The sequence below is a fragment of the Cibotium barometz genome, chromosome 26 (assembly GCF_041138505.1).
Source record: "Cibotium barometz isolate CiBa-2024 chromosome 26, ASM4113850v1, whole genome shotgun sequence".
In the NCBI taxonomy this organism is placed as follows: domain Eukaryota; kingdom Viridiplantae; phylum Streptophyta; class Polypodiopsida; order Cyatheales; family Cibotiaceae; genus Cibotium; species Cibotium barometz.
Genome location: NC_141071.1, coordinates 20,516,486 through 20,532,430, shown reverse-complemented (window position 1 = coordinate 20,532,430; position 15,945 = coordinate 20,516,486).

The window sequence follows — 15,945 nt, the reverse complement described above, 5'->3', positions numbered from 1 at the left end:
GGTAGGGGGTGATAGTTGTAGCCTCTTGCACATTACTCTACTATGGAGATGTGATGTGTGGTATCTATGCTTATAGGTAGGGGGCAACATGTGAGTGATACACTTTTTACCATGGGTCTCACCCACCATAGCTCTCCAAAGGGGGGATTTTGTTAGGATATTTGGAGCTAGGTAAGTGTATGTGGGATTACACTCTAGCCTAGACTTCATCTAAGTTACCTTTACCTCATATAAAAGAATCTTCCTAGTCCACCCCACCTTTTGCATGTGAAATAATCTCTAAAGAAAGGAAAACATCATGCCTAGGCTAAACATGGTAGATGCCTCTCTTATCACTATCCACCAAATACATGCACCCTTATGGATATATAATGGCCACCTCTCTACACAATCATCCTAACTACACACCATTCCCTTGCATATCAATTCCATATCACTCTACATCAATCCACGTAATCTTGGCACTGTAGTTAATGAAGCTCTCTTAGTGTTTATCTCATCTCTCTCTCTCTCTCTCTCTCTCTCTCTCTCTCTCTCTCTCTCTCTCTCTCTCTCTCTCTCTCTCTCTCTCTCTCTCTCAGATCCCACCTTTTTTGGCTAGGCCATCATGGTCCCTTGGGATTTCTCCCATAACATGGGAAATCTCTCTCTTTCTCTCTCTCTCTCTCTCTCTCTCTCTCTCTCTCTCTCTCTCTCTCTCTCTCTCTCTCTCTCTCTCTCTCTCTCTCTCTCTCCATAATGTGTCTTTGTATAAAGTATTCCATCTCTCCCTCTGAATATCTCCTCAAATAATCCATCATCCAATCTCAAAGCTCCATTATCATTCCATCCCAAAAAACTAGTGTGGGGTCCCTAGGTCTCGCATCATCATGTGCTACATTGCTTCTGTAGTATGACAACTTGCCCTCCTCTATAGAAGGACAATTTCCACTGTTCTTGTGCTTCTTTTATTTGAGACATATATTCTTGCATATGGGCTAATAGGTTCAAAATAAGGTTATCTTCTACGAAGATCCCTTTCCTATAAAGTTTAAGGGGACAACAACATGTGAAGCCACCACCCCCCTTCTTCCTTTGCATCACCAAACGCCACTAGCCCCCCCTTTCTTTCTCACGTGTCAAGTCAGTAGGCACCTCACCCCCTCTCTCTTCTTTGCCTTCTTCACACATGGGCCTGCATAAGTGAAGAGTGTGCGCAAGAGTGTGTGTGCGTCATTTGGAGTGGTTTGCTTCATACGATGAATCTCGCAAGGGCCTTGTTCAACTTGGGAATGATCATGCTCATGAGATCGTGGCCATTGGTGATGTGCAGCTGAAGTTCCATTTCTTCTCAAAAATGTGAGGCATATACCCAAACTTACTAAGAGTTTGGTGAGCATAGGACAATTGGAGGATGCAGACTACACTAGTGTGTTCGGTGATAGTTCTTGGGAAAATCACCAAAAGGGATTTCTTATTGTAGCTCATGGGCCAAAAAGTGGCACTTTGTACATGTTACCATGTGTTCAATGTCAAGCATAATGTACTTTATATAACCGAGCAGCCAAGTGTTTCTTTGTGGCATCACCGGTTAGGTCATACGTCTCAGAAAGGAGTGTAACTACTCTCTCGTTTTAGTTATGTCCCTTGCACATGGACAATGGTGGGGAGTATATCTCTAAAGTCTTTTAGGATTTTTTGACTCTAAAGGCATAAAAAGAGAGTTGACTGCTCCATATAACCCTCCACAAAATGGTGTTGCTGAGAGGATGAACCATACAATTCAAGAGAAAGTACAAAGTATGCTATCATAAGCTGGGTTGCCTAATGGATTTTGGGCAGAAGCAGTTGCTACAACTGTTCATCTTATCACAACAGATCTCCAAATAGGGCTATAGATCAGAAGTTTCTAGAAGAGCTTTGGTCAAGAAATCCATCTTCTTATAAGCATCTTAGGGTCTTTGGTTGTGAGGCATTCTACCATGTACCTAAGGAGTTTAGGGAGGGACAAGTTAGCACCAAAGTCTCAAAAATGCATATTTGTTTGGATATGGTGATTTTGGTGAGATGGGATATCATCTACGATATATCGAGGCTAGAAAAATTATTCGTAGTAGCAATGATGTGTATTTCAATGAAGATAAGATGCATAAGAAGCCTATACCTACTACAATGGTGATTAGGAGAGTTGTATTCTAAGAAGATGGACAAACAGCAAGACAGCTAGCACCTATTGCTGATGTAATGTAGCTCATGAAGTGCAAGATAATGGGATGGAACAGTAGGCAGTTTAGGCTCAACATGCGTTAAGGAGGTCTACACATGCTACACATCCTCCTGATCATTATGTTTCATCTCTTAACTATGTCATGTTGATGGATTATGGAGAGCCCTCTTGCTATAAAGAGGCCATGCAAATGGATGATAGAAAGAAGTGGGAGAGAGCTATGAAATCAGAAATGGACTCACTACTTAAGAATGAGACCTGGGATTTGGTGAAGTTGCCTAAGGATAAGCAAGAATCACCATGCAAATGTGTTAACAAGATAAAGGTTATGCCTAATGATGGCAAACCAAAGTACAAGGCAAGGCTCATTACTAAAGGCTTTAAGCAATAGTAGGGTATTGACTTTGATGAGATCTTTTCTCTAGTTGTCAAGATGACTACTCTGCGGTGTGTTCTTGGGTTGGTTGTGAGAGAGGACATGGAACTTGTCCAAATGGATGTTAAGACAGTGTTCTTGCATGGTGACCTTCATGAGGATATCTATATGCAGCAGCCAAAAGGGTTTGTTGAGAATGGTAAGGAGAACTTGGTGTGCAAGTTAAAGGACTTTATGGTATGAAATAGGCACCTTGAGTGGTATCATAAGTTTCACTCATTTATGCTCTCTTAGGCTTACAAAAGGAGTGACACGGATCACTCTCTCTATACAAAGCAAGCTCAAGGTGGCAGTTTGCTGATTTTAGTCCTTCATGTGGATGATATGCTAATTGTCGGGAAGAACAATGATGAAAGATTCAGCCCTGAAGTCAAAATTACATGCATATTTTTACATGAAAGACTAAGGTGAAGCAAGTCATATACTTGGTATGCGCATTCTGTGAGACAAACATAAGAGACTACTTTATTTGTCTTAGGCTGAGTATATCTCCAAAGTGCTCAAGCGTTTCAATATGGAGAGGGGGAAGGCATTGAGTAATCCATTGCCTCCATATGTGAAACTAAGTTAGAATGTTTGCCCTGATGAGGAGAAGGCTGAAATGGCAAAGGTGCCTAATTTGTCTATTGTTGGGAGTTTGATGTATGCTATGACTGCCACACATTCAAACATTGCTTTTGCAATAGTGAAACCCTGGCAAGAAACATTGGGAGTCAGTGAAAGGGGTCATGAGATATTTAAATGGTGCAAAGGACGTGCATTTGTTTTAGAAGTCAAGGAACATGTGTAAGTGGTTACATGGATGCGGATTATGTAGGAGATTTGGACATGTCTACTACTACTAAGGTTGAGTATGTTGCAGCGTGAGAGGCTTGCAACAAGGAAGCTTTATGGCTTGCTCGTCTAGTGGGAGACTTGGGTATAAGCGTTGAGATGCCAGTGCTACATTGTGATAGTCAAAGTGCTATACAGCTGGCAAAGAATCCAGTGCTTCATGCAAAGACAAAGCATGTGGCTACTGTGAAGTATCACTTCATTCGTGAACTGTTGGAGGATAAGCGGATGCAGATTGCCAAGGTTCACACCACTAAAGACCCTGCAGATCTTCTTATTATAAAAGGGCTTCTTTTAGAATGGTTCACACATTGTTAAACTTTGATGGGCATTCGATAGATAATCATTTCTACCATTTTTGTATGTATATGTAGATATATATACAATCACCCCAAAATCACCTACTAGTGGCTCTACAAAGCAAAATGTAATACATTTGAGGAATTATCTAGTACCAATGATGTAGAATTCTTTTCCCATGTCTTCAAAGTAGTAGTGCTACATAACATTCTCTAGCATATGGTGAACTATATATCTTCAATATAGAAGGTCTCCAGAGAATGCCCTAGGTCTCTAGATTATATCCCTAGAGGTTGTCCAATGTCATTGGCCCCTACTGGAAACCTATCAACCGTGTTTTTGATTACCCTATAGGAGGAGTACGTAATATCAAGTGTAACTTTTTGACCAGCAAGTGGTTCGAGTTATCGTTTGATGTATAGTTATTTGAGTTTGGGTTAAGCTTCCTTGTAAAAAGCAATTTTGTATTTGTTTCCCTCCTCTCTCTTTTTTGTTAACATAGTCCCTCTACCTTGAATTTTTTTTCTAATTCTTAATTCTTAAGAAAATTACACTCTGTCCTAGTACACACTACACTCTATCCTAGTACACATTGCACTCAGAGTCTCAACACAAGAAGTTTTTGGCATTTTCACATGCATCCCCCTGCCCCCCCCGGCACCTAGCTGGGTATATGGAGCCTCATTTGCAAAACCTCATGATGTTGTGATAATATGGGAATCATAATGGAAAGATGTCTAAAACTTCTTATGTTACTAGATTTGAGCTCAGGATCTCATACAAATAGTTAATTAGGACCATGGAAAGAAAGGTGCCTTCATATAGTTAATTAGGTAAATGGAGAAAAGGATAATTGAAGTTAGGACCATTTGATCATCTTCAAAAAAAAGTGGTTCTTTGCTCTATCTTAGTCGAATGATTATAGGCTCAAAAAAAGTTCATTGAAACTAGCAAAATGATAGTGCACCTAGAAGCTTCTAAAAGGGTGAACATCAATAAGGGGGTGGCTCTTCCTCCTCATTTTGTGACACAGGAGGTACAGAATGAGGGTTGGGGATGGACAATTCGGCACTCGCATCTCAATCTTGAGGCAAGCTGCATGCGGTCAAGAAAGTTAGAGTGGCAATCAACCAAACTCCCCTAGACGAAGACTCAAACCCAAGACCTCTCACTTTATACTCCCACGAGCTAACCGATCTACCCACATGCATAGTGTTGGGGCTCTATTCATAAATTGCTTCATAATACAGGAAAACAATACCCCCCTCCCCACCCCAGGCCCAAGTTATTTTTCAATGAAGATTGGATAGCCTTGGGCCCCTATGGGATCCGAACCCTAGTTCTAGGCCATCGATGCCATCAAGGGGGATTCATAAAGCCCTTGTGTTATATAGTGTTGAACACTATAAATTAAAAAGAAAGTGAATCAATCATTTTCAAGTTTTCCCAATTCCAATATACTTCTATGACAAGTTCTATGAGCATCATGAGAGCTTTTACACAAGAGGCAAGTGTACCTAGCTAGATGAGATTGGGGTAGGATCACCTGGGGCCCATGGTCCATTCCCATTGCACCTAGCTAGGCTACATGCAGTGCCTTTACTCCTTGCAAAAAATGTCTCAAACTTCTTGTGTATACTTGGGACCTCAAGGGGTCCATCTCAAACAATTTTAGTGTACCACGTACAATCAAAAGGAGGGGTATTTTAATTCAACGTTTGGAAAAAATTTAACAAGATTACAATGATAGGAGGGGTATTTGAATTAAACTTTAGAAAAAGATCTATTCATTTATAAGTAAAGAGGGATGATTTTATTAGCTAAGGCATTTTTAAATAATCCTTGAGCACATGAACGCTAGAGAGATTATGTGGTGGCCCTTTTGAAAGCTTTGAGGCTTGGATAACATTAGACCTCTCTCTATATCTCTCTCTCTTTCCTACTTATCCATAAGTGTAGATTATGATACTCTCTTACACTATGGGTATGAGGGAAATATAGTAGATAAGGTGTTGCCATATATAGGTAGTGATGTGTGTGGACACACTAAGGAACATCGGGGTACTTTTTTCCTCACTACTAGGAGGTTTCTTCCCTTGTGCATTGTATATACACCTATCATTCTAGGGATAAATTATGTTTGTATTTGCACACTTATCAATATACTCTCTTAGATTGTGTGCTTTGAAGCTTCCCCTTCTTTGTCAAGCTTCCCATGTGCATTCTTTGGAACCCTAGCTCTAACAATGGGTACCAAAGTAGGCAATGGCTCCCTGAGCAGTGCCTTTAGCACCCTTTGACTCAAATTCTCTAATTGAGGTGAGCTTTCACGAGGATTTACAGGTTACTGTACTCTACAAAACCTACCCATAGGGCTTTTGTTTTCTCAAAAATCCCATTTGAGGAGATATTTCAAGCTCCATTTTTGTATCAAAGTTTCAACATAATTATTTTTGTCATTTTCTACAAACATTTTGATAGTACATTTTTCTACAAAATAGGCATACATATACTATTATGGATTATGCTATATAGCACGTATTGTTTTTTGTTCAGTCTTTAATTCATTACAAGCAACTTTTGCATCAATTTTAGTCACTGGCCATGGTTGATAACTGCAATATATTTTTCATATGCTGTTGTGATGACAAATTGGATGGGGATAGTATTTATCCATTGTGGGTATATGTAATGCGATATGTTTTGGTTGTAAAAGGAGTGTAGAACATTGTGCAAGAAGGTACAGATGCATATCCAAATTTTGTGGATGTAAGATCTATTGAGGATGTAAGTATCAATAGTTCTACTGCTACTACTATTCCAAGTTTCAATAGCTCTATTATTGTTGCAAGTTTGAGTAGCTCTACTATTTTACCCAATGTTGAACAGGCTTGTTAGGATGGTAAGAATGCATAGGCTTATGCCTTGATTGTGCTTTCTATCAAATGAAACATCACCCCACACATTCATTTAGCTAAGAAAGCAAAACAGGTTTTGGATATTCTAGCTGATCTATATGGTCATGCAGAAGGATGATGACATGAATGTCTTTCTTGCTAAGATTAAAATATCAAAGAGTAGTTGATTGTTGCCACATGTGAGAATATTCTAGATCATTCTTTTGTGTAGACTATTCTTGATGTGTTACCAAGAATTTTTCTTTCACCTGGAAACTTGTTATCAAAGACGAACTTGATGCTATCAAGTACCATTCATTGGTCAACAAGCTCTTGCAGGAGGCATAGTCTAGACAAAACAGGGCTAGTAGGCAACATGCAATGGATTAGGCATTTGTGGCTACACAACAGAGAAGAAATGGCAAGGCAACATGCAATGGATTAGGCATTTGTGGCTGCACAATAGAGAAGAAATGGCAAGGCAACATGCAATGGATTAGGCATTTGTGGCTGCACAATAGAGAAGAAATGGCAAGACAGCCAACTCGAATGTTTCTTCTTCTATTAGCAGGCATACAACTACATCTCCTTCCATAGGGCATAGCAACAATAAGTATAAGAAAACAAGTGACAAAGGCAAGAAAAAGATCAGGTGTAATTATTGCAAGGCATTTGATCATGTCATTAAGAATTGCTCTAGGCTTAAGGGTAAAGAGGCAAAGAAGAAAGAGTCAAATGCAACCATAGCAGATGCTTCTACAAATTTAGATTCTGCAAATGTTGTGCAAGATACACAATGGAACATTAGTGCATATTGCCAAAATGACCCATCTATATATGATGCATGTATTGAAGTTTTTGGTGAGTTTGATGTATGGTATTTTGATAGTGGTGTTACTAAGCATATTACCTCGCATTGTGATATATTCACTTGTCTCGACTCTATCCCTAATGGGAATGCTATCACATTTGCCAACAATACTGCTTATCCACCAGTGAAGGGCATTGGTAAAATTATGCTTACTATTGCTCATGGTACTACTGCTCATGGCAGCTCTTTCACACTTTGTGGATACTTTGTATATACTAAGGATTAATAAGAATCTTCTATTAGTCTTTGCACTTGCTAGACTTGGACTTGTAGTCAAATTTATTGGTGACAGATATACAGTTCACGAGTTCATGATTTGACTTCTGGTGATACAATTATTGTATCTTGAACTTGTTTCATGGGTTGTATAGGCTCAATTTGTATGAAAGTGTGTGGATGGTTCAACAAATGCAGTTTCTGATGAGAAGGTAGTTTCAGATGCAAAACTATGACATGCTCATTTTGGTCATTTGAATTTTGCTAGTTTGCTACATTTGTAGAAATTTGATATGGTTACTTCATTGCCTCCTCTTGAGGCGCCATTGAAACATGTTTCTGAAGGCTATATTTTGGGAAAAATGTAGCATTCTTCATTTCCAAAGGATGGTTCTATGCAGGCCACTCGCTAATTGTAGCTTATATATAGTGATATATGTGGTCCTATGAAAACTCCATCATTTGGTAAACACTTGTACTTAGTGACTTTCATTAATGATTTTGCTAGGTGTGCATGTGTATATCCATTAAAGGAAAATTCCAAAGTGTTTCTGTGCTTCAAACAAATTTTTCTAATGTTTGAAAATGTATCTAGTTGTACTGCGGGTACCCTCCATTTTGAGCAAGGGAGTAGATGTCTAAAAAGTTCATTGTTCTTGTGCATCAGCAATTTTTCCTAACGGTTGAAAATGTATGTAGTTGTATTGTGGGTAGTCTCTATTGTTCTGATTGAGTGGGGGAGTAAATGTCTAAAGAGTTCAATGCATTTCTAGCTAGTCATGGGATAAAATGCTAGTTTATAGTGCCATGTATGCCTCAGGAAAATGGTATTACCAAGAGGAAAAATAGGTCATTAATGGAAATGGCACGATATATGGCTAAGAGTCAACAGTTGTCGCATGAATTTTTGCATGAGGTTATGTATGTAGCATACATTTTGAATAGATGTCCTACAATTGCTTTGTTGTCTATCACTCTATATGAAGCTTAGCATGGTAAGAAAACATTGATTGGTCACTTGCATGTATTTGGTTGTTTGGCTTATGCTTTAGTGCCTATGAAACAACATCATAAACTTGGATGACAAGGATGTGAAATGTATTTTTGATGGTTACAGTGTTGAGAGCAAGGGGTAAAGTTACAATGCTAAGAGCAAGGGGTACAAGTTATATCCTCTGTAGTAGTCAAAAATGTATCTTGATTAGTCGAGATGTTGTTTTTATGGTGGATGATCTTTTGTTATCATGTACCAAAGAGATAGTGTTAGCTCATAGGATGTATTTGATACATTGTTGCCTCTATTTATAGGTGGAAGTTCAAATGTAAGTTCTATTGAGGCACATATAAATGAGCATGATAGAGGTATGCCAAAATGGTTGGTGCATACTTTACCTGATAATAAATTAGATGCACCTATGTCTAGTTATACTCTTTCATGTTTTCAACATGGCTTTTATGCATTAGATTGTCATACGTTGGCTACGTCTAGTATGTCTGATGAGAAAAAACCTTTATCATTTGATGAGGCACAAAATTCAAAAAAATAGTTGGCTACAATGCAAAGTGAATATGATACTATCATGAAGAATGGTACATGTTCTTAATGCAATTTGCTTATCAAAAATAAAAAGACCATCAGATGTAAGTGGGTTTTCAAGTTCAAATGAAAGCCTAATGGTAGTGTTGATCAAGAGACTTGTTGCAAAGGTTTACACTCAGGAAAAGGGCATTGATTTTGATGAAATTTTCCTCTTACTTATCGTATGACAACCATTCATAGCATTTGTGCATTGGGAAATCATAATGGTTGGAATGTATATCAGTTGAACATAAAGACTGTGTTTTTGAATGAAGATTTGCATGAGGAGGTGTATGTAACGTAGCCTCATGGTTCTATTTAAAAAGGGTAGGAAAACAAAGTGAGCAGGTTGAAAAAGGCTTTCTATGGTTTAAAGTGAGCTCCATGAGCTTGGTTTGAGAAGATACATGCATATTTGAGTGCACATGGTTTTTAGAATAGTCCAACTAAGAGCACATTGTATTTTAAAAATGCGGATGATATATATTTGATCATTGCTCTTTATGTCAATGACATGGTGCTCATAGAACCGAATAAATCTCATATTGCTAATTTTAAGGCTGATTTGAATGCCTCTTTTGAAATTTGAGATTTAGGGCATTTACATCATTATTTGGGGATATAGTTTAAGTAGTGTGATGGAGGTATTGCTTTGTGACAAACAAAGTATATTGAGATATTTTTATGTAGATTTAGCCTTAAGGATTGCAAGCCTATGGCTACTCCTATATGGAGATAGTTGTAAGGCTAAGTCATGATGCCTCAGATTACTTTGATGTCATACTCTATCAAACAACTATTGGTTGCCTCATTTATGTATGTATTATGAGGTCAGGTATTCAGTTTGTAGTCTCACAAGTGAGTAGGTTTATGCATAGCCCAAGGTCTCAGCATTGGAAGATAATTAAATGGATCTTTCACTACTTGATTGGCACCATACATCTTGGGTTGCTTTATCCCAAGTCATTGCCACTAGATTTATGTGCATTTTTAGACTCAGATTGGGCTGTCGCTATGACACAAGAGTGTCCACAAGTGGTTTTTGTTTCATGCTTAGGGTATCTCATGCATGTCTTAGTCGATTCAGCAAGAAGTAGCCTACTACTATGGTCACTTCTAGTTGTGAAGCTCAGAACATGGCAACTTTCACAGCAGCTCTATGGTTGAGTTTGTATGGCTTTAACAGCTTTTGGATGATGTGGGTGTTGGAGAGGAGTCTGCCCCACTACTATCTACACTGACAGTCCGAGCGCATTGAAAATTATGAGGAACCCAGTTTTTCTTACTCATACAAAGCACATCGAGATGCATTATCACTATAATGTAAGGGAGAGACTCTCAGCACAAGAGATTAGCTTAGCCTATGAGCCAATGTAGGACAAAAACCTCATCGACCTTTTCACAAAGGTGCTTCCTCATGAGTAGTTCTAAGCCTTTTGCAAAGCTTTGGGCTTGCTCCCCTTTGTGGAACTGATCTACATGGGGCATGGCACTTCCCTATACATGAGTGCCAGAGCTCTTGTTCACACCATCACTCCTAGGGGGGAGTTGTTGCCATATATAGGCAATGCTGTGTGTGAACACACTTAAGACCATTGGGGCACTTTTTCCCTCACTAGGAGGTTTTCTCCCCCATGCATTATATCTACGCCCATCATTCTATGGCTAACTTATCTTTGTATTTGTGCTCTCTTGCATTGTGTGCTTTTTGAAGCTTCTCCTTCTTCAATCATCAAGCTTCATGTGTGCATTCTCTGCAACCCTAGCTCCATAAGGTTCACTTCTTCATTAGAAATTAAAGTACACAAACACTACTAATGTGGGGGGAAAAATGAAGTTGGTGATTTTTCAAAAGATTTTGGACAAAGCTTGTAGGTGCATTTTTGCCCTGGCCAAGAAAAGGATAATTAAAAAAATGATATATGTTCTTTCTTTTGCTCCTTTGACTTTATAATATAACAACTCCTACCCTTTATTTAAAAAATATGCTTTTACTTTTTAATATAATAACTCCTACCCGTTATTAAAAAAAATGCTTTGAAGATATATATGTACACAAACAGACACAAAAAAAATGCTTTGAAGAGTGTGTGTGTATGTGTGTGTGTGTGTGTGTGTGTGTGTGTGTGTGTGTGTGTGTGTGTGTGTGTGTGTGTGTGTGAGAGAGAGAGAGAGAGAAAGAGAGAGAGAGAGAGAGAGAGAGCATGTATATATATAAATATAAATATATTTTTGTGTGTATGTGTATGTGTGTGTGTGTGTGTGTGTGTGTGTGTATATATATATATTTTTGTGTGTATGTGTGTGTGTGTGTGTGTGTGTGTGTATATATATATAGAGAGAGAGAGAGAGGGATACTTTTCCTCAATCTTAAGGGCTTTGATTCTTTAATAATGTATGTATCTCTACCGGAGATAATAATGAATTCGCATTGAAGGTAGTTTATCACAAAACCTCTTCATCACTTATCCTTAGCAAAGAAAAACTTTATACACCACTAAGTCTACCTATGCCCAACCAAGAAAGATCGAAGAGTGAATTATATCGCATATTAAGTTGGCAAAAGTTCCCTTTATGTTAAAATCTTTGTCCAATTCTTCAAGAAATCTTGAGGAGAAAAACTTCTCAAGCACGTTTGGCCACTTACATTGAGTAATATCAATAATTGGAAGGCTTTAGGAAAACTTTTCAATGAGATTTATTCCTTTTCATCGAGATTGGATAATTGTCAATGGCTTGAGTTGTAAAAGTGTATCAAGATTTAAATGCTAGTTTGCATAAGTCTAGAAATTTTCACAGTCTATTTCTATTTCAATACTACTCACGTCACCATGAAGAAATAGCTTGTTGAACTTGCTTCATCTACTTTTGTTTAGTCTAATGGGTAGGGTACCTTCTTTTAAATTTGATTTCAAGCCCTACAATATTAGGGTCCCTTGGAAAAGTATTGTATTGACATTACCTTTGTCTCAGGCATCTTACAAAGTTAAGCTCCTAGATAAAACTAATAGATCCAAGATCTTAGCCTTTTTTGAAGCTTCCGTGTGTTTTTTAAATTTTTGGGACCCATTGTTTTCTTCAAAAAGTGTTCTTAAAAATCAATGCTTAATTTGGGTAGAGCTTTAATATCTCCTAGACAAGTTGTAGGAGTGTACTGCTAATCTGGCCTTTATGGTGGGTTTGAAAAAGCTCATAATAATATATAGATAGGAAAGAGGAAAGCATAGCATGAGAGTACAAATGACAATGTGAATTAGATAATGGAGAGAATTTTAAAAATTTTGATAATACTACAACATAGCAAGGTATAATTGGTGCTATCCACCCATGCACTCTCAAGGTAGAGCTTAGATGGAGACTCTAGATGGAGGAGTTCTAAGTGTAGAGGGTATGTATGCTTCTAGGCATTGGATATCTTGTCGTGGTGATAATGGTCTCTGTATAGATTGTTGAAAAAAGTGCTTGACCCGTGTTTGACATAGGGTTGGCTTATGCTACATTCACACTAGTTTCATTCCTCCAACCATGCTCAACTAGCCAAGTATATTATTGTATGAGATTCACATACAAGATCATTTGTAATTCCCATAGGTGTGCCTAACATGCTTAACTAGCCAACTATTTATTGTATGAGATTTGCATCCAAGATGATTTGTAATTCCCATAGGTGTGGTTGCAAGTCATCAAAGTACCTAACATGCCTAACATACTAAATCTACACAAATCCTTTTTTGGCAATGTGCCAAGCCTACCTTAGTCGTCTCCTAACCATCAATGATCACAAGTATGATCTCTTCTAGCATCATGTAAGCTAGGGTTCCCACTGAAGTCATATACACAAATGGATGCCTCTCATCATAATAGGGCCCGTAGAAGTATGCAACCTCAGGGAGTGTACTTAAAATAAAACCTCTATATCACTTGCATTTGAAGGTATTTAAAAAACCTCTTTACTTACATCTTATGAATTAATAAAATGGGCCCTCTTTTATAAGAAACTAAGGGTTTTTTCCAAAGTGCAATAAAGAAACCCCTTATGTAAATGTAATCCTTTTAACTTACCTATTTTTTATCCAAATAAAATTACCCTCATGGTGAACTCATGTGATAAACTTGCACCCCCTGAGTGTGTGACACAATACAATAGAAGGACAATGATGAGAGGTTGGCATTGAGTGTATACTAACACTCCCTATCAATGTTCACCCAAAGATGATGAACTATGTTGGTCTTGGCCAAATGCCAAGTTATTTAGGATCTTGAGCGAGTTGCTCCTCACCAAGAGTCATGGTGAAGATCCCAATGTAGATCTACTCTATAGAATAATAATCCAGGTCCATAATCTCATTCTCAATGAGCGTTTACACATAATGGTATATTGTATTTATATGTGCTTTATGTGAGGATGAAACATTGAATTCTAGGGAATGGCCATGCAAGTTTGATTGTTGCATCATAGAGTTGTCACTACCCTCCTAGTTTGAAATTTCAATGTTTTGCTAAGATTCTCCTTAGCCATACTACACATTAATCAAAATAGTTATCTCAACTTCGGTAGAAGATAGCTGTTTGTTGCTTCTTGCTGACCAAGAGAATGCACCAATCCAAGCGAGAATACATATACAAAGATTGATTTTCTAGATTCACAATCTTCAACCTAATCTAAGTCATAATAGCTAGCTAACCAATCACCTGCACCATACAAAATGGCATACCCAAGAGTACCTATAATGTATGAAGTACATGCATTCTATCATTCTTGCATTTCAATGCCATACTCAAGAGTACCTACTGCAATGTATCAAAATACATGCATTATTTCATTCCAATGACTTTTTACTACTAGATATATGTTGGTTATGGATGTGAAAATACTGATGCCAATGGCGGGCATCGATATATGCATCTAAAACCATCAAGCCAAAACAAGGGGGGAAATTTAGAAAAAAACAATTTTCTGATGCTGATATCGATGCATATACCGATGGTTGTAAGTTTTTTACAGTAGCATATCATTATTTCCAACCCGCATCTATTTGTGAGAGTCAACAAATCTACAAGTATGCTCATACCCTCTCTCTCACTCTCAATGTCATATGTGTGTGTGTCTATGTGTATGTGTATGTCAGTGTGTGTATGAAGAGAATGCATGTGTGTAGAGAGAAGGTGTGTGTGTCTTGACATGTGTATGTGTGTGTAAATATGAATGTAGGTCTTCTCTTGCCCTCCTCTTATTTCAATGCTTTGTGTGTGTGTGCATGTGTGTTTGTATGTGTGTGTATATGGGGAGAGAATCTGTATGTAGAAAGAGTGTGTGTGTGTTTGTTGACATGTGTGTGTAAAGAGAAGATGTGTGTGTAAATTGAGAACGGGTGTATGTGTTGAAACATTAATAGAGTGTTCCCTCTTCTTCCCTAACACTTCACAGAGTGTCAAAGGAGGAAGAAGAGCGAGTGTGTGTGTTGAAACATTAATAGAGTGTTCCCTCTTCTTCCCTAACAGTTATTGTGTGTGTGTGTAAGTGTGTATGTGTGTAGAAAGAGTGAGAATGTGTGTGTGTGTGTGTAAAGAGAGGATGTGTGCGTGTAGAGAGAGGATGTGTACTTATAGAGAGAAAATGTGTACTTGTAGTAGATAGACGAGGTGTGTCTTGACATGTATGTGTAGACACATGACTTTACCTCTTATCTTGTCCTCCACTTCTTTCAATAGTTCGTGTGTGTGTGTGGGGAGAGAATGAGTGTGTAGAACATTAAATAAAATTTTCCTCTTCCTTCCTGTCACTTATTCTGTAAGTGTGTATGTAGAGAGAGAGTGAGTGTGTGTGTAGAGAGAGAGTGAGTGTGTGTGTAAAAAAGAGAGGATGTGTATGTGTACATTGAGACTTGGTGTGTGCATATATGTAATTGAGCTTCAAAAGAGGATGTGGGAGAGTAATTTGGGTGTTTGTGTGAGAGTGAGAAGAGTGAATGTGATAAGGTCTTTCTTATAATTTATGAACAACTATTTTTATGTGTGCACCTAGCAAGCAATCTGCAAGTGTTTTGAGATATCATTGGCTCTCCATTGGCACACCAATCTAATTCTTCTCCCTCACCATTTAATATTAAGATACATTTATATACCTTACCCCTTTTTATTGAGTTAAGGTATGTCATTGTTTGTTTATTTAATGATATGCATTGCTCTTTTATTTTATGCTTTCAATTTGAGGGATTAAAATTTCCTTATGCCCACAAAGTGAGCCATTTGGGGTCAACATCTCCTAGCATAAAGGAGATGCTACCCAATTTTCTAGGAGTTGTCTATTTGTAATGCTTTAGACATACACATTATGCCATATGATTTAGATAGATCCATGCTTCTTCTTAACATAGAAGAAGAGATGGATTACTTACACTTTTTTACGATTTACATGGAATAGATTATGCTTTATGTGGAACACTTTACGCTCTATGAATTTCTTTTGTGTATAAAGTCTTAAATTTTATGCTTACAATTCAAGGGATAAGAATTCCCCTATGCCTACAAAAAGCACGCCATTTATTATAGGTGTTCAATATCTCCCTATACAAAGGAGATGCTTCCCAATTTTTTGGGAATTGT